General features: G+C 43.1%; 1 protein-coding gene across 1 annotated transcript in view; it reads left to right on the forward strand.

The window, feature by feature from the left end:
- Positions 1–4,067: 4,067 nt before the first annotated feature.
- cdh11 (cadherin 11, type 2, OB-cadherin (osteoblast)) overlaps positions 4,068–24,681 on the forward strand; it is a 45,156-nt gene continuing 24,542 nt past the window's right edge. Inside the window, exon 1 of the mRNA XM_088385952.1 lies at positions 4,068–4,375. The gene's annotated coding sequence lies outside the window, so the exon portion shown is untranslated. The remainder of the gene's footprint in view (positions 4,376–24,681) is intronic.

Genomic DNA, 24,681 nt, shown 5'->3' on the forward strand with positions numbered 1-24,681 from the left:
TAAAGAGTGAGCTTCGTAGCGAGGGAGTTAGTTGTGAACAAATGAGTGAGATGTGCGTTAATGATTAAATGAGGTCGGAGTGAAAAAGTACATTTTGTTCCAGTTTTTACCCTTTTAAACTCATTTTCCAGAAATCGATGCTTGTTCATATGAAGTATTTCGTAAGTTGTTTTTAAAAGGTTCAACAAATAGGCAAGGCTTATTCCACAATGCAAGCTTTTATTTCCAGCTCGAGGCAATAATCTTCCCTGCCTGCTTGGCAAACACTCAAGCATCGTCAATGTCACACATCCTCCTGAAGGTCAAAATAAAAGTACACAGACCGAACAATAAAACGGTTTCAACACACTTTCTTGGGTCGCATATTAAAGTGTGGAAACTGCTATGATATTGTTGTGTGTTGATTTTTGACAGGATTTATAGCCAAGAAACTCTCATCAACAGTCTTCAATAAAGATCAAATTGAGGTTAAATCTTCATTTAGCCACTTTATTGGTCATTTATAGTTGACACACAGATATTGAATGTAAAGTTGTAGTAAATGAAATGTATTTATTTGCATAGCTTTATCCTGTTAGAACGGATTAATTTGATTGACATGAACCCCTATGTAAAAGATTGTTTTGGATTTTGTTTGACTCATTTTAAATCGCGTTTTCTGGAACAGATTATGAAAACCAAGGTTCCACTGTTAGCAATTTTAGTAATCAAGTATTTGTAGTTACTTCCCACTCTTTATGAGCTGACATTTTTTGCAAAGAATTAAAAAGTGGCTCTCACATTCTTCTCCTGGAGACAGAGAGCCAATTAAGTAACAACAAGAAAATAAACACATTCAAATGCACTATAACACATCTTCCTTGGCAGAGGTATCCTATTGTAGTATTTGATTGAAGCCAGCCTGAATCTTCCCTTGAGTGTTTATTAAACGTGCAAGCTCGCACAAATCAACCGTGTCGCCTCTTTAAAAAAGTGTCACCTTCCTCTTTCTGTATGAGCAGAGCAGATGTCTATTTTCTCTCTCTCCCGGTGTGTTTGTCTCGGAGGCTCCTTTTTCCATTCTTCCATTCACACGCTGTTGCTCTTTGTGCAACGCTGATGCATGCAGACGAGCCGAAGCTCTGATTAAATGAGTCCAGAGTGGTGAAGAAGGGAAGGGGGGGGGGCATGTTTAGCGCATGCAGGGCGGCTGATTAAAGCGTGAGGCGAGAGGCCATTGCTATGCAGCGCCGCTCCTCTTCGCCAACTCGCACACAAGGCGGCTTCTATGCAAGGCTCGCTTTTCATTGGCCGTCTTTGCCCATTTGGACTCATTCACTCTCTCTCTCTCTCTCTTTTTGATTTAGCCGTGTTGTTTTCTTATTTATTTCCCAACTTTGCGTTGACCTTTTCCCTTCTCATTTGAGGCGAGGAGACGTCTTATGAGGCCCATTAGCACAGACAAACCCAATCAGAGAATGTTTAAATGGAGCCTGAGGGGAAATGCAAGTGTAATGTAAAGTGCATTTGGAATTTTTGGGGTGCTTTACTTTAAAATGGATTCAGTTTGTTTTTCTTCCCTCTCCAAATTATTTTTCAGATGTTTGCAGTTGATACGACATGGTTTGGGAAGGAACACGTTCGTCTATTTATAGTTCGCCCAAGGAGTATTTACAATGCTTTACTTATTCCCTATTTTATGTTAATTCATTTTTTTCCTTACAATTCTACGCAAAAGATGTTTGCTTGTTTTTGTGGCTGGTGTTTTTTTAGGGGGGCTGATTGGGTTTCTTTTTGTGTGATAGGTTGGATTGATGTTTTTTTAGCTGGAGGGCTGGGTTTTTTTTTGGCTATAGTTAGCTGTTATTTTTTTCACTGGAGCATTGTTTTTTTTTAATTGCTTGTCACAAACATTACCTTGGAGTCAGATAAATAAACTCATGCTATATATTAGTGTAGAGTCATAAAGGTGCAGCATTATTGCCTGACGAGTTGCGGCGACCATGTGGTGAGTTGCGGCGTTGTGTTGACGAGTTTGATGAACCAGACTGACGATTACACTTTTATCGTTGCATCCTGATGTTATGAAGGGCAAAGCCATAAACGTTATTACCTTCGTGAGGCTTTATTAAATAAAAGCTTTATGAAGGCTATGTGTGCGGGCTTGAGGTCAAAACCTGGCGAGATGATGGAATATGTCTCTTGTCATTAAAAACAACAACAAAAGTAAAAAAATAAATAAACTTCACATCACTCTAAGATGTTCCCGGGCAGCCCCAAAATCCCCCTGCTCAGTTCTCGTGCCGACAGCTAAGATTCAATTATGGCCAACTGTGCGATAATCCCAGCCTGCTGATTGGTCACTGCTGCCCTCTATTAAACCAACACAGCGGGGAGGAGAACGAGGAGTTACATAGAAAGAGTAAGACCGGGAGAAGGCGGACAAAGGGAGGAGTAAATTAAAACATATAGCCCGCTTGTGTGATCCCCTCAAAGCCCCTGCTATCCTTCAGGCTCAAGTGAAAACAAACAAGCTGGCCCTTAAAAGGCCGCTCCGTAATCCCCCATGTAATCACCGGGGCGGCCTCCAGCAACACACACACACACACACATACAGAAGCCAAAAAACACATACATGCACACGTGTGTTTTTTATTCGACGACATTAGCCAAATTTCAACATCAGAGAATGTTGGAGCGGAAGATTGTGCAAAGATTGTCTCCATCTGTGCTGTTTGCAAAAAGAAATGAATAAAGATGACAAACGGGAAGGATTTATGACGAGCACAAGCAAGAATGGAAACTGGAGAGATGTTCATTGACTACTTCTGGGTTTCATACAATTAGGAATTTTGATTTTGGGTCAGTTTTGTGTTAAATATTATAAAAGTCAACTCATATATAAAATGAGGCTTTAAAGAAATGAAAAATAAAGCTGTTCTCCCTGCTCTCAAACGCAGTGGGTGAGTCCTTTGAAAGCAAGCGGCGCTCAGCTATCAACGACTTTGAGTGGGGAATTTTGATGCTTCACTAGAAGGAAGAGTTCAGGAGGGAAACATCCCTCAAAACAAGCAGCTCAAATTAAAACAGTTTTTCTTTGCATCCTACTTGCTGGATTTCACGTCAACCACACACACTGATGCTGGGTGCTAATAATTTACAAGTCCCTTGGGGGCATGTTGACATGTTGCACTGACACAAACAAGTAACAAGCACCTTATGTGCACAGTTTGCAGGTTGTTTACACAATTTGTGTATTTGTGGTGATGTCGTATATTAGCTAATTGGAAACAAGGATATAAACGAGCACATATTGACCACACAAGGAATCAACAAGATGTGTGAAAAGATGCAGTTTAGAATTGGTTTGGATCTCACACTCTTGGAAAAAATTGCCACCGTTGGTTAAGAGTCCCCGTAATTATATTTGACAACATGCCCTTTATTTTAATTTAATTATGTCATTCAGCCTCCAAACTAATAATGTCTTGCTGAATGTCATTATGGCAATGTATCCTCCTCCATCTATTATTACAATCATGAAATAAATTACATTTTTTTTTAAAATGTTGGCACAGAGTCAACGACAGGATAAATAGAGCAAAATGTTTAAAAATAAAAATTCTGCATCGAGCTTTGATTTACGGAGAGGGACCGCTTAACGTGAAACTGTTCTATTTGTAGTCCGCCGAGAAATAATCCAAGAAAGCAATCAAAGTCTTCTCGAGTCCCCCTTTCTGACACTCTTCATTGCCTGGAGACATTTGAAATCGTCAGCCTATCGCCTTCCTCGGACAGCAGGGTCTCCGATGGGGTCCCGCCCACTCCTACTATTGGCTCTATGCACGGGACCAATGATAGAACAGCAACTGTTGCATCCCCAAAAATATAACAACCAAAAGTTGAATGCATATAAAGAAATACATTTGTATATAATAAGAAACTATAAACCGGAATACATTTGTATGGAGGGGATCCCTTACAGCGCACTGAGAGAATGCGAGCGCTACTGTGGTTACTGCGCTTCCCACCCCTCCTCTCTCTCTCTTGCTCGCTCTCTCTCTCTCTCTCTCTCTCCCTCACATCTCGTCCGAGACTCGCGAAGAGAGGACGGACGCACTCAGAGCGGCTCTACACATCGCAAGAGGAGGAGGAGGAGGAGGAGAGCGAGAAGGATGCTGAAGTCGCAGTGACATCTACCCCACTCGCGTTGAGAACATCAGAAAGACTCCCCTTGTCTACCTTATCAATCATTCCGTGGATAAAAACTAAATAAATAAGGGGGATTGCTCCGAACTGGACTGGACCACCAAGCTGCGGATGTTTTATTTCTTGGCTGTGAAGGATTTTTTTTTTTGGGGTCTCTCTTGCTTGGGACGCGCACGGACTCAGAGAGGTAAGAGAAGCGCGTGATTTGCCTTCCTCAGCACCGCACATGAGAAGCTCGAGATTGAAAAGCTCGCCCCCCCTCCCCGGTGCACCTTTGGATGCAGACGGTTGGGCAAAACGGGTGGATTTGCGCACGCACGTCCGATTTGACGCACACGTTTACGAATCGGGAGACACGCGGGGTGTGATTGTGCGTGCGTGGATGTCGTGATTTCTCATTTGTTGTAACATTTGCGGTACGGTGTGGCACTCAAGAGTGCGTTTGCGCGTGACTGCGACGCGCAACTTTTATTTTTCCTTGCCGGTGATTCCTCGAGCCGGTGCATAGACCTATCATTGCCGCTTGGCTCGTAACGGTTCGGTTCTACCTGGGAATTGTTGGAATGAAGCAGAAAAACGGAGAGAAAGAGCTCATTGGATGAGCAGTGCTTCCTTTCTTCCAAACAACCCTCTCCTTGTGGACTGCTCTTGTGGTTTGGTTTTGCAACTCAATAAAAAAAGTAAAGGCTGTGTGTAATTAGTGATCTTGTCCTACAGTGTGGTTATATTTTTTTTCTTTACTGTCGTGGCTTTATGATGTGAATAAAGTTTGCCTATTTATTGCTGCTCATCAGCAGCTCTTTTACTAATCAAAGTTCCAAAGCAGTCGCCATATATTGCATCACTCTTGCAGCCACTTAAAAGATTTGGCTTTTTTTTTTTTTGTTTGGTGTTTTTAGATTGATAATGAATTCTCCTGACAGGATAGTTAGTAGCTGGGAGGAAAATGCAGTGTGGAAGTAAGGGTGGTGACTTCTCCCGGGCTGTTTTATGTCTTTCTGCAGCAATGCAGGAGGATCTTGTTGCATATTGAATAAAACCTGCACAAGGATGAAGTTTCTGGAAAATGTTTCTTCAGTATGGACATTCCAAACAGTTAAGCTTTGAGGAACGCCAGGCTGGTTCCTGAATGCAGTACAATGACTAAGTGTCACTGTAATGGTTACCTATTGATTTTAAATGTAACAGTAATATATTCAGTATTCCGGTAATTAGACAGCCCCCTCAATGCTCTTAGAGGGCTTTGGCAAGGGACTCTTTGGAATCTTTCAAAGATTCTCCGACACGTTTGGAATGAGTTGAAAGAGCGCTGGTGAAGCTCTTGAGGTTCTCGCAGAAGGGGGTGGTGGGGGGGGTATTAATTTACGACGCTGTAATTGTGGTATTTATATTTCATTAAGCGCCAGCTGCTAAGGAGTAGAAAAAGAAGATGAATGAAAACGGAGGCGTCATTCCGCGAGTAGCAATAGAGGGAGCTGTCGGGCTTCGCTGCAGCGGTGGCGGCGAATGCCCTTCGCTCTTTTTTTGTCTTCCATCTCCCCCCCTTGTGACCCCCCACCCCACCCCTCGCTCTTCATCTTCCCCCAAGGGCCGCTCTTGGTAGATGGAGAGCTCGTTGCTCTCTCCCCTGGGACAACCGATTCAATCTCACACAAGTCTAGTCTGTCTGGATAAGTATGTCGGCCTGTGAGTGGCTTCTGTTACCTCCCAGACTGACTGGGGATGGGAGGGGGGGGAGGTAATACTGCTACCATTTTGTCCCTGTAATACTTTGTTTAACTCCACTTGTAGCTTTTTCCGACTCGGCGTTAACATGCGGCTTCTACGATTCTTTATGTACACGCTTGGAAGCACTTGTTGTACTTTCCGCAACAATAGAAAAGCAACAATGGCGCCAAAGTCAAAACCTTGACAGAACTGTATTGTTAGTAGATGTCGATTTTTCTTAACTTCGGTTTCCACTTGATTTTAGAATTTCGTGTACGCAGATAGTTGGCTTTATTATATCTCAACAAGTCGAGTGACTAGCAGGGTTTTTTCTTTCCGCCCTGCGTTGACGTTAATCTTTCATGCGACATCCCGTGTAGATGTGTAATAACATCCCGCGTTGATGCCGATGATGGGATTATAACCGTAATCTGCCGTCTCGGGCGGATTGAATGTCAAGCGTGTGTAATTAGTGTTTTCTGACCGCAAATCCTTTTAGTTGCCTCTCTTCGATTGAAGTTACCCAACAGTTACTTCATTGTCTGCTCAAACTGAAACATCCATTCAGGTGTTTGATATTCACAAAGAAGCTGGGCCAAATGATGCTATTGCTAACATCTTGCGTCCAGGCTGGTCCATCACCAATACAAATCCTCGTATTTTGGAAAACAATAGACCAGACATACGTCTTCTTCCCCTTAATGCAATCTAAGATAGCATTAAAGTGATTTTGACGAAAAGAAATGATTGCATACTTTACTTACAAGTTAGCCGAATGGTGGCTGATTCCCAAGATAGCAAGGACGTACTATTCTAACATCTTCAAGCAAATGTAACATCTCACTGTTACTTAAAGGTCAAATTGTTCCATCGTGTTGCTTTAAGAGCAGTTTAATGAGCCTGAACATGAGACCAAAGATTGGCTGGTCCACCACTTAAGTAGCTGATCTGGGGTCTACAAGATAATTTTCTGTATATATATATATAAATAAATACTGCATCTAATTGCTTAATTGCCTTATTTTGGAATGGCGGCCATATTGCTCAGGGCAAAATTTTGTTTGAATGCACCCCCTGTCTAGAAACCTCTGCTACTGCAACTATGCAGCATGGCATCATCTGACATCAATTAGCACAGATGAAGAAGAATTTCCCGCATCAAAGGCCACGACCGGTCCCTTCAAGTCGTCCGGCTGCTCCCGCCTCGGCACATGGTGAAAGCGGCAACAAGTTTGTTAGACAACTTGCCGCTCCACAGAAGTCAAACATCTGCCACGCATCACAAAGCTCGGGGCGGGTGTCATCAACATCTGCGAACTCTTCTTTTTCTCCGATTGGTGACCCGCTTCCTGCCTTTAGTCTGATGTGGTTCTGTTCTGAACTCTGCGACCCATTTCGCAAGAAAATGAAAGTGGAACCTTGATTTACAAGTTTAATATGTTCCGTGACCAAAGATGGTTGTTTCATTTGATGAAGTGCAGAAATTTGTGACGGAATGCAGTAGCCACAGTTTTCTGCTGTGTTTGAGCTAAAACAATATTTCTACTGTAGATAATGAAAACAGAAAATCAGTCTTTGGTCGTTTCGGCCCTCGAAATTTTACAGAGCTGCAGAAACTGTACTACGATGATTTAGCTCATACCTGCACATGCTTGCCAACATATTGTCCGATTGTTAACAATTCTTTGGAATGTACAAGAGTAATCCTGGGTGATGAGCCAAATACTGCTTCACTAACCCTAAAGACACAATCTAATCCCTTGTGGTCCATTCCCATTACGGCACGTTTGTTGTTCGAGACTCATTGCCCAGCGCGAACGGGATCGATGCTAATTTGGGATTAACGAGCGAGGTCATCCGTTCAGCTTTCGACGATCAGAGCGCGGCGTTGACGGCCTCATCGAACGGATTAGAATGAGAATTGATTACGCCCGATAGAGACCTATTGATGGCGGCACGACCGTGCGTGTATGTGTTTAATGCGAAACCAATAGTTTGCATGTTTTCATGCATGCGTGTAATCTGGAGTAATTGGTTTACTGTGTCAGGTGATTGGCGAGGTCTCATGATAGTCTCAATATGTGGAACTAAAATGTTTACATATATATATATATCGTCACATTTAACCTTCACTTGTCACTCCCCACTTGAAATTATGAGGTTTTGAAGGGGCAGTTCTGTCACATGCAATCACAGTACAGCTTTTGTTACCATGACGACCTAGGACAGAGGAGGACGTTGCAACGGCAAGTCACTGTTACTAACTTGATGAATTTTCCCAACCCGTCTTGAGACTATTAAAACAAGACATTAGCCACAAACAGTCTGCAAATGGACGGTGCATGTGCAAATCCACTACTGATTGATAGAATGGATGCCAATAAAGACTGGGTTGTATTTTCACCCTTGCAGGCAGCACTTCATCAGTAAGTCATCCAATTACACTTTGTCAATTAGTGTAGCGGATCCTGACAATCAGAGACTCCCTCCAGAGAAGCAAACTGTCGTTCCTCCTTGTCCAGACTGCAAATGAATGGTGCTTGCTCAAATCCAACACTGGCTAATTTAACAATGCCAAACATATTTAATGGGTGGCCAGCCACTCTAGAGACCCAACTCATAAAAAAAAAAATCACTTTTCCAAAATACCTCCCATATTTCTACCCGAACGGAACTTCGCATATGCATTTCAGGCACGGGGGGCTCCTTCTCTTCCCTTCTCATTGCGATGTGGGTCAGAGAAAATTCGGAGGCCAACTTGAATGCTAATTAATAATTCACAGCTGAAAGGATCCTCTCTCCTTTGCGACGGAGTTAAGCAAGACGACAGCGGGAAAAGACAGGAAAAGAAAGACTTTGCAGTGCGCCGGGTCAAGGAGAGATTTAATGAGACGTTTGTGTCTCATTATTACGGATAATAATTAACACAAACTGTGTGCGCGCGCGCGTCATTCACAGCTGTCTTACTCGGATTCTCTTTCAGATGTCTGCTAATTTATCACCGCAACGATATCATGATTAAGAAAAATAAAACATCACACTTTGGGATTCATTGCTAATCAATAATCAAATAGCTTCAGTATTGACGCATATACACACACACGCACGTTCACACATTAGCATAACTAATGTGGTTATGTTAATTACAGCTGCTCCGTGGTGCTGATGTAACACTTTTTCCAACATGTATGTGTCCGTGCTGGTTAAGTTCTTCAGGTGCAATGTGTGCGTGTATGTGTGAATGTGTGCGAGACCTTTCCGCAACCAATGTGTGTAGTCACGCTTTGACACCGTGAACCTGGCCAAGATGTTTTCCGATAACCTTCACCTATTCCACATTGATACGCAACGCTTGTTGTCCAAACATGTGATTTCAAGGCTGGACTATACCATTTTGTATTCTAGGCGGGGTGGTGCAGTGTCAAAATATAGCTCAAATCAAGATAACTAAATCAGTAACACAACTGTGGTGGGTGGCAAATGATTTAAAAAGATGCGACAGTACCTTTTTTATCAATTTTGGTCAAATCAAAAAGTGTTCTGAATAATATCCGCACAATCGAACAAATTGATGACGCATATTCTTTAAATAAGTTTGATTTGAACCCAGTTAAGCGCAAGAAAATGGACACTATAGATACTGACCATAGATACCGAAATCAATAGATACCAAAAGACTAAATTTCACGACAAAGACAAATATAATAGCACAATCCTGATTAAAAAGATGGCACCACTTGTAGGCCTGATTAAAAAAAAATAGACGATCGATTTTTATTTGTGTCCTGTAATTACGCGACGACAAAAATATATATATTATTCACTATTACCAACACACACACCCTAGTAGCTGAAAGCCATTATGACAAGTAGCGCAATCCCAGTGGATGGCTTCATTGCCTTCGACCTCCTGGCCCTAAAATTCTCGGTTTTCACTCAGAGAAGTAATAGCGCCGATGTCACAAAGAAAACATTCTGTCCTTTGATTGGCGCTCAAACCCCCTTGAGTGATTCCGCCGCTATTAAGTACAACAGAAAGGAACACAACTGATTTTGTTTTGATGACGGCGGACTTGAAGCGTATGAAGGCTCATCATCTCCCAGCATTGATACGATAAAAGATTTTGATGGGCGTGCTGACAAAACGAGAGCGTAGCGGACACACACAAAGGCCTGTTGTCTTTTCGACAAGACAGGGCAATACTGCATGCTTGACCTCTCCACCATAATAGGCTCCCTCAATGTTGTTGCTTTTTAGTCGCCTCGGTCCTCTGTTATCAATAAGTCCCACAATGCATCTTCCCTCACCATTCCCTTTTCCACTCCACTTCCCCCTCCGACACTTATAATGTCATCATATGATTGAATGGCACTGCTGATACTTTGCCGCGCAGTATTAATTTCACTTTTTTTTGGGGGGGGCGGCTTATTTTTTTTATTCTGCGCTTCCATAGGCTGGCATTTTTTTTTATATGTACTGTGTATATAAAACGTACGTCTTATTGGTTTTCTCTGACTGCACTGACCTTTGCGGTGAATGTTGTCTCCCCGTACAACCACCACGGACTTTTCATTAGGTACAGGGTGTGGGCAATTATGGGTATTTTTAGCATTCAATTACTCGCTTTTTTTTAATCCTTCGCTTTTCCAGTTAGGGATGTCGTTAATAGTGTCGGATTTATTGTATTAAGGGGTTCCCATGTGAAAAAGGCAAGGCATTTACTGCATCAATACTATTAACAGTTGTTGTAATTGCTTGCTACTGCCTGCTCAGAGATGCACCGTTCTCCCGGAGTCGTTTGTTTTGAAACATTCGCTCGCCTCGAGCCGCTTTCGTTTGGTGTTTGCGTCCTCGCCGTGTACAACACGTTGGCAAATGTGTTTATATTCGTTGTGACGTCGAATACACAAGTGTGTTCGGGTACGACAAGGTCGCTGGGTTTGAAAGGTGGACTTGAGGGGATGGGAGGCGGAGAAAAGAGCGAGTAGAGAGAATTTAGCCTGGAGGATTGAAACATAATAAAAGCGCTTGGTGGTAGGAGACCACAATTTGGATTTTTGGCATTGTTGTGACATCATTGCCGTTGCTTTTGCAGCTCCAGTGAAACGATTCAGTACCGTTTGAATGGAAAAGAGACAATCACTCGATCAAAAAGAACGGTTTTACGGGCATTACATTTCATTCATCATTCAGGCTGATTTTTTTTAATCATAATATTTAAGTGCAAACAGTATTTAATAATATGCTTTCGGAATAATCCTCATTTTTATGAACATGTGGATTTACTGGGCGAATCTTTTCACAATGTTGATCCTGATGGTGGCACTTGGAAAGCTAAGTATTTTTTTGGGTGCTGCTGGGTGTAAAAATGTCTTGAAATGTATAATGGAAAATGTGTGTGAGCAAAAAGTGTACTAGTTCGCATCTTGTTTGGCTTCCCGAAATCATCCAGACGGTTTATTCGCCGCGCTACCGATAATCCGGCGCCCCGCGTTTGCGTCTTCCTCGAGTGGCACGTCAACAGGTTTTAGATGAAAAGGCCGCCGTGAGAGACAAGTGTCTCGCTTTGACACCGGGGCGACGAAGAAATCTCATTTGCGAAGATTGTCGTATCGTGTTTATCCTTCAGACGTGCGGGAAGGGATCTGATCAAAGCCAACCGTTTGTTTGACGAGTGCCAACGAAGACGGGGAAGAGGTTGAGGTGGCGATGTTGACGGGAACTAAATTGTGTGGGTGAAAGCGGAGGATTCTATTCAGCGGAAATTGTTTGACGCAAGATATCTTCTGCCATGGAGGGTGATGTTGGTATTTGCTTGAAAGAACTGTTTATCTGAATTTGTATCGGGATTTGAACACAATTGAGCGGTTTCCGCCACCTCTTTTGTCAAGTTTAGCTTGTGTATGCGTAACCGTGCTGAAAATCAATCAAAACAACACCTCTCGCCCTTGGTGGGGGTTGTGAAAAACATTCACGGTCCACACACGAGCCTGCAAAGCAAAGCCCGGCCAAGATCTTTCTTTTGGGTTTGTACAACCCCCGAGATAGAAATGAGTCCTTTTTTTTTGGCCAGGATTCAAACTTTTCATCATCAATCAAAGACCCCCCCCCAAAATTCGAAACAAAAGGCGCACAAGGAAGCTCCGGGAGGTGGCGCCGAGACAAGCCGAAATTGGCTTTGAGGGCTTTTGGCAGAAAAGGAATGAGCTTTATTGAGACTCAAGATGGGGGACGAGATGCTAGCTCAGAGGAACAACAACAACAAGGGTTGCTCTGTTAACCTGGACTGGGATTGGGTGGGGGGGGGGGGGGGGGTTCGTATCCTCTCGTTTGTACACTAGGGGTCCTAAAATAGTGAAAGGACAAAATAGGGTTGGGGGCGGGCCTTGCCGGCGAGGGGCTCCTTTTAAGCGAGGCTAATTAGGGTCATCACACATGCAAGGCGACACTGCGAATCAATTGGAAACCTCAACGGTATTAGTGATCACCCGCCTCGCCCCTCGACACCGCATCACGGTGTTGATTCCCGACAATTCGTGATCAATTAGAAAAACGCAAACATGCTCACGTGTCGAGACCCCGGCGTGTACTCCAACGCCCAACATAATTACTGAGGATCAACTGTGAGGGGAAATTAAAGCTTGTTGGCTTCAATGGGCATGTGGGCTTGTGCACAAGTGAAATTGTGTTGAATTTGCCTTTCAAGCCAGGGTTGGGTGTCAAATAAGGGGTAGGGTTTCAAGCAAGGGGTTCAGGTTTCAAAAATGTGTTGTCTGGGTTAGGGTTCGAAATCAGTTTCATTTGGGTTGGGGTCAAAAAACGATTTCACGATAGGGCAAATTCCAGTTTCAAACTTCGGTTTTGAAAGGATTCGTGTTTGGGTCTGGAATTAGAGTTTCAAATTAAGTTTTTAAGGAAAGATTAGGGTGTTAAGAGGCGTCAGTGTTTTCATTGTTTTTCTATTTTAAAGACAAAAACAACAGTGGCCGCAATGCACGCAAGGATTAGCGAGCCTTAGATGTTTGCATGAAATATTGATGGCGTTTTATTAGCCACCCCAATATCTTTACTTGCTTGCTGCACCATGCAAATTCTGCTGTGCAATCAAGCCATTAAGCGTAATGAATAAAAAATGCTTCCAAGCTATTAAAGCGCTCAGGCCGGGGGAGGCGAGTAGATCACACAGTCGGATCTCCGAGGGTCCACCGGGGTCACCGTGTGCTAATGCCACCGTAAACGCGCTGTCACTGGATGGATGAATGGGACGCCGTGGATGTTAGGCTGACGTGTGGGGGTGGGCGTCTTTAAAGGCTTATCGGCCTTTTCTGAGACCTTCTGTTCTGGTCCTTGCCTTCTCAATAGAGCAAAGCTAATCAGGGGGGGCGGGGGGCTCCTCTTCGGGGGGCGGGGGGGCTCCTCTTTGCTCTGGGATGAGTTTCAGACCCGACAGGGAAGGTCTGACTCACTGTCTCACTCAAGGACACTTGACGTGGAGATAGTGGTGCCAAAGTCCTGAAATCCATTTCAATATAAAAGCGAGTCCCCAGACCTGAATCATTTTGACAACAAAACCTCAATGTGCCGCACATTTAAGGTGCTGCAATAGGTCATCGAAGCCGCTGGAGGTTTCCACGTTGAGATTTCCCTCAAAATGTGAACAACAGGCAAAGCGCTACCCGCAAACGGGTGGGGGGGGGCTGCTCATGTATCCGAGAGGCTCTCGCGTTATCTCCCTCGGAATTAATACTTTTTCCGCATGAACGAGTCTATCAGAAAGCGCCGTGTTATCCCAAAAGACAAAGTATAAGTGGAGGGGGAGAAAAAATGGTGTGTGTGCATTTTAAATGTATTTAACCTCAGTCGTCACCTCACTATCTCCATCTCTGGTGAGCCCCCCCGGCAGGCTTCCGGGGGTCATGGTGTCACTTGTGGGATAATGGGACAGCTGTATCCAGATGAGGCGCAGCACAACAAGCTCCCCGGGGAGGGGGCTGAGATTAAGCCAATTAGTGGCCGTCAATCACTGTGACTTATCGCAGGCGGCTGGATCAATACATGGATATTTGGGGGTGGTAATGAAGAGGAAAAGGGACAAAAGAGGAGCGCTGGGAATGCTGACCTGAGGTGTATGCTACCCAAGGCGGGACACGAGGGGGCTGAACCCCAGCGTGTATTAGACGCCTAAACGAGGTGTTGTTTGACGTTGAACACCCGAGACTCACGACGCTTTGTGTTAAAAGTAACTATCACCTCTACTGGCAAGCCACACGTCTGATTTGGTGAAGCAGCAACAAATGCGTGAGGAAAAAGAAGCATTTGTTAGTAGCGTTAGTATTAGCCTACAAGTGGCTATTTTTTTAGGATAGGTAGGCCTCAAAACAAACTGGCCGTTCAAGAAACTCCCAAAATTCCCAATGGCCACCATGCCCTTAAAATTGAAATGAATCAATAAAATGTCACTCAGGGGAAAAAGACAACGACAAATGACCACAAATCAAATGATCGGCGTGAAAATGCAATGGCGGAGTGAATGCAAAGTTGAGAGTTTGAACAGGACCGTTTTAGCATTCACAGACCAGACAGAAACAGAAGTGCCCCTCTTCATTTGTTTTGACAGTTGGAAACAGCTACCAAACTTTATCGTCTCTTTTTCCCAAATTCGCTAACAATAAAGTGGCAAAATTTGAATGCAAAGCAGATAGAAAACTGTAAAATGCCACTTGGGGAAGATAACGGCGAATTAAATTATCTGAATACTTTGCTGCATCGTTGTTTTGATCATAAACAATGTCATCTTGATTTGTTCTGACAGTAGCCAACTGCTTGAAAGCAAGTTCTCGACACTTGTAAGATTTAAGTGGCTATTTTCTTTAGATTAGGTTAAAAGTAAAATGTTGATTTCGGGGGCATAAAGAAACCTCTTAGGAGGAGAAGGGAAGAAGCAAGGTGAGGACACAATCCGGGGCGAGATGATGAATAATATTGAAATCATACAAATACTAATAAAGATTCCGCCTGCGTCCTCGAGAGGTATTAAAATGAAAAGGTGTGCAAATCACCTCCTCCCACCGTACTCGCTTTTCCATTCCCGTATTTGTTGCTTCACCGCTCGGAGAGTTTCAAATGAGTTTGTCACGACTTAAGGACGTTGGGGGGGTGGGAATTCCAGCAGAGGAATAAAAGCAGCACAGGGTGCAGAATGACAACGAGGCTTCGGAGCGGATCTTAAGATTTTTACCCGACAGTGAATGAAGGCGATGCTTCCACCGTATTAGCGGCGTCATTGAGCGCCATCCTCATAGGAGTGAATGGAGGCAAGAGGAAGGCCGTGTACGAACATTAGCACAAATTATATTGAAAGCAAAATGGGTATAAACGAAGAAGGATGAAGAGGAGAAAGGAATGGAAATGGAATAATTGAGTGTAAGAAGGAATTTTTTTTTTAAAAATGAGCTTGAATGACGGAGGAAATGGGACAGAAAAATGAGACGAGGGAGGAAAATGATGAGGGGAGGAACATCTGGTATGAGTCTCCAAAACTTCCATAGAATTTCAATATGTGTGTGTGGAAAGAGGAGGGAGGGGGTTGTTAGTCTAACGCAATGATGCACAAAGACACACTAACCGGGCCTGCCACACTCACTTATGTTCAGCTGGGCGCATTCAAGGGAAAAAGGAACCAAAGGTTTGGGGAAGTTGAGATGATACAGTAACCAAAAAATAAATTTAATTCCACAAGATAAATCAATGTTTAATTTTATGTAAGTTGCTGGAGTTGTATCAAACACTTTTCTTCATAAAGAAAACATACGATTGGATTTAATTCAAATTGAATATGAGGACTGCATTACCCAAATAATATACGTCATTCCAAAAGTTTTTTTATACTCAACTGTCACAAAAATCGGCACAACCAATCACCTTTCTTCCTCAATATAGTAAAAACATTCATGGATTTTTTTTCATATATTTTTAGCTCTGAGTAATACATTCTTTGAGAGGACATCTGGAACATCTAACAAGCCGTCTGCACTCCTTCCTCTTTGTGACGGAGGGTTCCGTTTGCTTCTTTGAGGGCTTAACAAGTGTATTTTCCGCCCATTTTAACTCTTATGCTGCCGCTGAATTATTCATTGGCTGGGGCACACAAACACACACATAATGGCGTCGTCGTAAAGCTATACATTTGTAAATGAGCCTAATCCACCTTCTGTGCATGAAAGTTTAGATGGGTCGAGTTTAAACAAGGAGCGTTCTGTCCGACGGGGATTTTCACGTTGTGTGTAGCTGTTGAGCGGCGCACCACAATGACCCTTGCGTTTTTAGAACCACAGAACTATGTGTCTTGTTTCTTCGTGACCTATTTCTACCAGAACAATAAAAGATGGAGGCCCAAAGGCACAAACCTAAACGGGCCAAATAGGACAACATATAGATAAGCAGGGTGACACATTTAAGAGTCGTCGTGGATTCAGGTCACACACACACATTTTAATGACAATACGGTATTAGTCAAAATGTCAAACTGGACTAACTAAAATAAAGAAACGTGACGATTTGTGTTATGTGGTGCTGGAAGATTTTGAAGGAGCTGCATGACAAGTTGCGAAATGTACTTGAATATTCTCAAGCATGGAACGGTGGTGTGTCCAAGGCTGAGTTTAAGTGCTTTGAAAAGAATTAAATTGCTTTTGAAATGCCAAACAGTGAAGCTTTTTATCAGGAAGAGACCTTGGACATGCTTAGATAAATGGCTGTGCAATGAGGCACGCATTGGTGAGGCTCGATAAGATAAGTAGGGTAGGTAAGTAAGGAGAGTCGGCTAGTAGTGGAGGTTGACGGGGTGGTGGTAGGGGAAGAAAGTAGGCAGTATTGTAGATGTGTGATGGATTTTAGTCACGAAAGATATATCTGTAGATCAGGTAGGTTTGTGTGTTTGTTGTTGTTAAGGTAGCTCATAGTTAGCTAGGTACAGAAAATCATGAAGGAGGAAAGACGAAGGATGTAGACAAGGAATGTAGGTAATAGTTCCCTAAACAATCCACCAAAGTCAAGTAACTGCCGAGGGAGTTATGGATGGTTGGTAGGGTAGCTAGACAAGGTAGGTTAGGATTAAGTTTATTTTAGAAGGCGTGATCAATGCACTATTGCAAGACTTCAATAAAGTGCAGGAGAACTTAAGGGGAATAATCATCATTTCTAGTTTTTTCTACAGTTATTGGAACAATACGAAATCATTTAAAGAGAAGCTGAAGAACAAAGAATCCAAATAGGAAAGAAAATTGGTGCGGGTGAGGGGGGAGCCGTGGAAGACTGATGAAGTGAATCCAAAGGGGGACTCGGAATGGAAACTAGTGGAGTGGAGCACTTTATTCTTCATTGTGCTATTGACCTGTGCGTGTGTGCATGTGTGTATGCATGCATGGGATGCAGGTTTAGCAGCTGTGAAAATTTCAGCTGAGACAAAGCGGGTCTGACAGCAGTCACACACACATGCACGAAGCCTCCTGCTGCCATTTGAGCAGATGTTTGCTTTGGCCTTGACTGGATCTCACTTTGATGAGTTTTCCATAAGAAGGGTCACCCCCACCCCTCAACCCAAGCCGGTGGCTAGAGCTCGCACAAGCGCTGTGGTTTTGGCAGACGTATCAAACTGATCCTGATTGGCCAGACGTGCAAACCTAAGCAAAGTCTGATTTTTGGATTTTTTTTTTTTTTTCCGCCCCAACTGACGCTCATATTTCACATCTCCTCTTTTTCACTTCTCTCCAAACCTTTTGAACCCATTTGTACAACAGCATTTGTTCACGTTACTGGGGTGAAATCAGAGGCAAGAAGTACCTCCGAGGTAACTGAAAAACATGAATAAACATCCTGGACAGGAGCAGGGTTCAAAGTGGGGTGGACATCTGCCTCCACTGTTTGGCTTCAAGGAGGGATGGTGTAAGGAATGCACCTAGGGATATTGGCTATTATTCATAGCAACTATGACTCATGGAACACTGTAAATAATATACATTTGAAAGCGACAAGGGAGTTTTACAATACATAGATAAGAAAGGAAGTCAGTCTGTAATCAGTCGGGTAGGTTAGATGTTAAGTTAGCTAAGCTAAGGTAATTTTCTGTTGCTACTGAGTTTGAATAGGATGGACAAGCTGCGAGTTACTGAAAAGAAAAAATCTTTAACCTCCTCTGCGTCTGTGATGGATGAGGTTGCAGTTTGCATCTTTCTCCTCTCACCGCCGTTCCGTCATGTTTGGTTTTCTCCGCGTTCTCTCTGGGGGCCTTGACGTTTATTCGCATATTGGTATTCACCTCGCAAGCTCGCTTGCCTGTTTTATTGAATGCAGAATTGCTAGTTGCAGGGAAGGAGCCTAGCGTTTACCGATAGCCTTGTGTGAGTTTTTTTTCTTCTACCTTGGCATCGATTCAAAGGGCATACCTGTCCTGAATGACCATTTCTGGACAAGACACATTGACATAGCTATCAGGAGGGAAATTATTGGATGGATGCATGACTCAACAAGTTATGGTTTATTCACCCATGATAGCTACTATTTTTTTTTTTTTTTTTTATCAGAACACAGCTAGTTACATCTTAAGACTCTTTTAAAGAGCCATATCTGGAATGTTGCCGCATCACTGTCGTAGCCAATACGAGTAGCGCCAACATTGCCTTTTACGTATGGAAATGTCCCCACAAAGTCACAACAACCCCCTCAATAAAACACAGTGGTGCCACATAGAAATAAATGCTCGGAATCGGTCCCAGTGTGACAAAACATGACATCACTTTCGTCTCCACCCGTACCACTAAAGTCCGGGTGGTCTTGTCCTGTCCGCCCTCATAAAAACTTTTTGCCGTCATGTTAAACAGGGGGGACGGATGCCGTAAACTAGCAGGTCGTCTGGGTCGGAGAGAAAGTATGGCAAGGGAGGCTCATTTACATCACACATGCAGTAAAAAGGACAATTGCGCTAACTACACTACTACATGTGTGTGTGTTACAGTGCAGGCTTTCACACACACTGACAATAAATGGCTAACAAAAGAGCAGAGTGTGATGTAAATGTGTGTCGTCGTTCTTTTCAGTCTCTTTCCTGTTGGTTGTCACGGTGACCAATAGCGTCTGACCTTTGACGAATGGCACTCAGGAGACGGCCGCTCGCTGCAGATGCGTGTTGTGACATTCGCTGATATACAACAGCGCAACTGATCAATACGACTATTACGTTTCTCTGTTATATGTCGGAAATGTGATGAAATGCTTTGGAGATATTCGAGGTCTTTAAAGCTCGCCATGTTGGGATACTTGAGAGGGTGAAGGAACAACAGTGTTAAAAAAAAAAAAGTATTGTTTAAGGCAGTATTTAAAATGCAGCAGTGCATGCCCACAAAGGGATTTGGGATATTTGCTGACGTGGAGACTTCAGCTTGGCTTTTGGAAGCTGCCGCTATATAAGCAGGAGCAGCTGGAGGCTTTTGAAATATCCACATGACAGTGGCTTCAATGGCAAACCACTTTGCTCAAAAAGCAGTTCAGTCAGAGGTAAATAAATACTTTGAGTATTAATTTCTCGGACATATTTTTGTGCATGGAGTACTTTTGCCAGCTCTTCTCCAAAGTACAGTACAGATACAGGATAGGCTGCTGAAACACTTCCTCGACCCTCGACCCTTTAACGCTAATGGCGATTAGCCAGACTTGTTGACGGTGCACCTTTTAAAAAGGGACGGGCGAGCGTTGAGATTGCTTTGACCCCGTGCTTTCGTTTCTAATCAGTCCACAACACTTTGAGGCCATCGATCGCAAAGGGCAGACCCTCGCCTCACCAAAGACCCGAAAAGGCTTTTGTTTGTCTTATTTATGACTAAGCTAGCACGTGGCCTGACTGTGATTTTTTTTCAACTAGTTAGCACCTGGTGTAAGAGATTTTTTTTTTTTTTAAATACAGTGGTACCTGGACGAGTCAAATTCCGCCCTTGCAAGTCTTATTTCGATCACTGTTGCCTAACCCTGCAGCCCCCCACCCCCATCGATTTCCCCCAGGGCTTTTCACTAGCCTCCTGCAAGAGCTCTTGGTATTCTGCCGCCACTTTCCTCTTATCTAAATCTCCATTCCGAGTCAGTCCGATAATGCAGGTCGCTTGCCAATGACAGGCCTAAAAGGCATCCAGGGAGCTAAAGAGAGCGGCTCGTGCGGTCGTGATGGATTGACGGCTGGCTGGACGCTTGGACGCATGGTTAAAAATCTTGCAGACGTAATAAGCGGCTTGATATGAAAGTGAGCATGCATCTGTTGTTTTGTTATTTTAAGAGCCGCGGGCTGTGATAGATCAGTGGCAAATACTCGCCAGATGCCCGACTGTTGGAAAATAGCCACATGTGCTCCCTCCTTTCCTTTTGCTAAAATGTTGTTCATTAGAATTTACGAGCACAAATTTGATCAGAAAATGATGACAACAAGCTCAGTGGAATGCCAGTAATCATTGTTTCTTTGATTTATTTTCACCCGCAATTTGTGTTGCAACTAACCCTTAAATTGTATGTGCATTCTATAGTAAAACATTTTTTTAAAAATTCAGATAGTGTTATTTCTGCTGTTAATTTCATTTAATGTAAAATTTTCAAGTATTAACTTTACACTTGACAGAATTTATTTAAGGTGTTGGTAGTCGAAAAATTCCTTTGATTGAAATCCTGGTCAGGTCTCCTAAATGTGCGACGTTCCTAACTTTCTGTCTGGTGGTGGCGCCGTGCAAAATGCTGACTGACCTGCCCGAGGTGGGCGGGAGTGGGAGGGTGCATGTTGTGTTCAAGGACACTCAGCCAAGAGAGATGTTGAGACTGACCCCTGAGTCATGGTCACCTGTAATATGTTTTCATCCCATCGGAGGGAGCTGATTCTTTGGGGATGAATTCCCACTTTGGCTAAAAGTCACACTTGAGTTGGGAAGCCTGCAAAGTCTGGCAATTGGCTCGTGGCTCAGGTCAGGTTGCAGGTTGCAATCATCGACCAGGATTCCCGGGGGGCAAAATTTGTAGCGTGTCTACCGAAGCATCGCGGCGATCAATACAGCTGAACTATCTGGCTTTGTCTCAGCATCATCGGATTCACACTTCATTATTAAAATCATTGAAGAGAGTCATTAGGATGGACACGCTCCTATTTAAGGATGGCCCGGCCCATTCTCAGCCTCAATCTTGCCTCCCATCTAGGTAGCAGGGGTGGCACAAATATCGATATGTCATTATCTCTCTTGGCACAGTATTCATTCGACAAATGGAAATGGAGCGGCCTGACCCGGCAACTCTACTTATGTCTGTCAAGTTGAAGTTTCTTTCTCGGCTTCAATTTTGTCTCTTGTCTAAGTTAGAATATTATGATATATCGTATCTCTCACGGTGCAGCATTGTCAAGAGCGGAGATGACCAATTATGATTATGTTTATAGCAAAGCATTCACACTGAATTTTATGTTTTAGACGTTGGTCGATGATGATTTGACGATATCATTTACGGCGTAGGAAAACAATTCCTTTTTACTTGACTGGCTGAAAGAAAAAAAAGCCATTAACGCCGTGTCGACATTCTCAAACAATGACTATGTCATTATAGCTAATTTCTCATTTCGCCGCCAACATAAAAACTATTATCTGAACACGGGGTTGTACTAGCTGGACAATGGAGGATTTAATGCAGACGGGATGGCAACAGTTGGAAGTTGAATTATTATTTTTTTTATCCGGATTGAGTTTCAAGTTTTGCCTTTTAGAAAGCAAATGATCATCATCATGAGCAAACAAAAGCAATATGCTAGCTGTTACACAGGACTTTCCGTGCTTCCCAGTCTTTACCGAACTCAAAGTTCAAACCAGAAAAATCAGACGGCTCCTCCTACTGCGCCGACAAAAATATGTCCTGCTCGACACCGTTGAGTCCTTTACTCGGCTGAGTGTTCCGAATTGATCTACACCCCGGGTGTCTCTGCGAGCCCACACGTTTTATTTTTAGTCGTCTCCCTTTCCACCCTCGCATCTCCCCGGTATGCTTTCACCCATCCATCCGTCCATGTCGCTGTGCAAGCGCTACCGCAAGCACACTCGAAATGTACCTTAAAAGCCCGATTGGGTTTCTTTGTCCGCGCCTAGGTAATACAATGTGCGGTCTGCGTGTGTGTGTAATGCGATGCAGGCTTTTAATTCAAGCAAGGGGATGGGAGTTAGCAGGTGGAGGTCACGACCCCTGCTGGAGGACACACTTGTAACCTGACAGCAAATTGATTCGGAGGTAAAAGTAGAAGAACACAGCAGGCGGGAAAGCTGCTGGACTGTGTGATTGCTGCATTGTGTGGGTGTGTGCGTGTGCGCGAGGAAGGAAGCATAACGGAAAGCGGGGAAGAGGAAATAAAAAAAAAAGGGCCCACCTGAGAAAATCATCAATAAAGTTAATTGTTCTGCTGTTTGTTGCGGTTTGCTCGTTTAAAACAAAAAAGACAAGTCAGCACATGAGCTCCGTCAGCCCATTTCCTCTTCTTCCTGCCCTGATATTGCATCGCTGCTTAGTTGGCAAGCACTGCGCCATCAAAAAAAAAAAAAAGCCTTTATTTACTAAACTGGAATAATAGCAGAGTTCGACTCTTAGTCATTTACGTGGAATTCCACCAAAAGTATTTGCACAAACCTACTTGGAAAGTAGTATAACTCCGAATTTTTCCACAAAAAAAATCCAGAACCCTGCAAACTGACCAGCTTTGTATTGGACGGCATTCGTGTACCTAATGTAGTGTCCCATACCTTCACCTCGACTTAAACAGTAGCATACTAGCCGAGATGTTTTTGCACCGAGGCGATGACAGTCATCTTGCGGGTGGGGATGAGGAGAATCAAGGAACTATTCCACCGCGGCTGCCTCTAACCGGATCGATGGGAGTTAGAACGAAGTGGTGGCCGTAATCAATTAGCTTTATCACGGCCAGAAGGGAATGGCCGCAAAAAAAAAAAAAAAACTCACCAACAATCTCAGCCTGTGTATAGTGCACTATAGAGTGAGTCGCCATTTTGTAGTGCTGTTGAAATGAGTATATGACCTCAAAGAATGTTTTAGTGAACAATTATTGGTCAGTTAAAAATGGCAATATAGTGGGCTAGTCAGTGAGTAAGCTTAGCCTCACATTTCCACTGAATGCTTCGATGCTAAGTAAAGATGCCAGATAAAACTCATGGTTGGCTCCCGTAAATGGTTTACGGTGCCATTTTGGGCCACCCACATTGTCATATCTGTCTCTATGTATTCATCTAAATGCACAAAAATACACACACAAATATCTAAATGCACACCACACACATCCACAAATAAATACACACACACACAATCCCTCAAGCATCAGCCATGGAATTGAAAAAGCTCTTCAGAGAAATAATGGAGCTCCGGCCACCCCGCAGCATTAATGTGATAGTTTGGGTGTGTGTGTGTTTGTCAGTGTGTGTGTGTGTTTGTCATCATTCTCAAGGTGGGAAATGGACCTGTGTGCTCCCAGATTGAAAATACTGGCTCAAAATTACGCAAGTCATGATTGGTTGCTTAAAATTATTTTTTCTTATACAGTTGTGCCTTTCGAAACAATTTCACTTCATTCCATGACCACTAACTGAAACTACTGGTGTGTCGATTTATCTTTTACAAGCAAACTAAATGGAAATGTAATAAATCAATTTCAGCCTCCCGCCCAGAAAAACAAGATTTGTTTTGTGTTTTCTAATACACAAAAAGCACTTTTTGTCAAATCTACAGTGTTGACAATTTAATAGACTGGGGAAAAAATGGCATACTTTTTTTGCTGCAATTCAGTTGGCCACCTGGGGGCAGTAGAATTCAGACATTGAGACGGAAGCGTAGAAGAGTTTCAGCAAATAATACTGGTCTAATTTTGCAAAGGATAAAGAATCTATGCCTGTTGTTACATTGTAATCGGGTATTGTTTGTGCTCCAATATCCAACATCGCTAGTTGTTAGCATGTCTATGGTGTTAGGTGTTGTATGTTAACATAATTTCAAACTAACTTTACGAAGGCAAAAGAAATGTTCTTGTGAATACAAAACATAATTCTCATTTGATATAGTCCACTACTGTATATATATGAAAAATCCCTACATAGCGATTATAGAGTAGGGAATGAGTGACCAATTCTGAATACAGGCAAAGTTTGCACAGTGGTCATAGCAGTGAGATGCTAAAGAGCTTAGCGGCCGGTGAAGTAAAGAGGATTGTCTTGGAGCTGCTTTATATGAAGATGTAATATTATGTGCATAGATGAGCACATGAATGAGGCCTGACGGGGGGGGAGAAAAAATTGAGATTATGCATGATTATCAGAATGTTGGATGGGTTCCCATGAATTGAATAGATACAAGAAATTAATGGATGGATAATTAGGAGGGTCATAGCGCCTCCTGGTTCTTTGGAAGGTCAAGGTCTTCATATAGTTGTGCATTTTGTAGAGTTTGAGCTGATCCAAGAAAGCTCCATGTTTTTATTGTCAAAATCAGACATTTAGGGTATTTTCGCAGTCAGACGGGAAAAAAAAAAGAAAACACTTTCAACCACACGCTGCTATTTTAAAACTGGCCGACTGCAAGACTTCACATTGAGAAGTAGTAGCAAAAAAAAAATAAAAATAGAGGTTCTGCTGTCTGGAGAGAGCGTAGGAGCGCGTCTGAGCATGAATAATAGTCACTAAACAGCACACTGAGTCAGGTTAGGATGAGAGGGAAAAAGTAGG

Source organism: Syngnathus floridae, chromosome 9, assembly GCF_059516105.1.
Source record: "Syngnathus floridae isolate MCC-2025c chromosome 9, RoL_Sflo_1.0, whole genome shotgun sequence".
NCBI lineage: Eukaryota > Metazoa > Chordata > Actinopteri > Syngnathiformes > Syngnathidae > Syngnathus > Syngnathus floridae.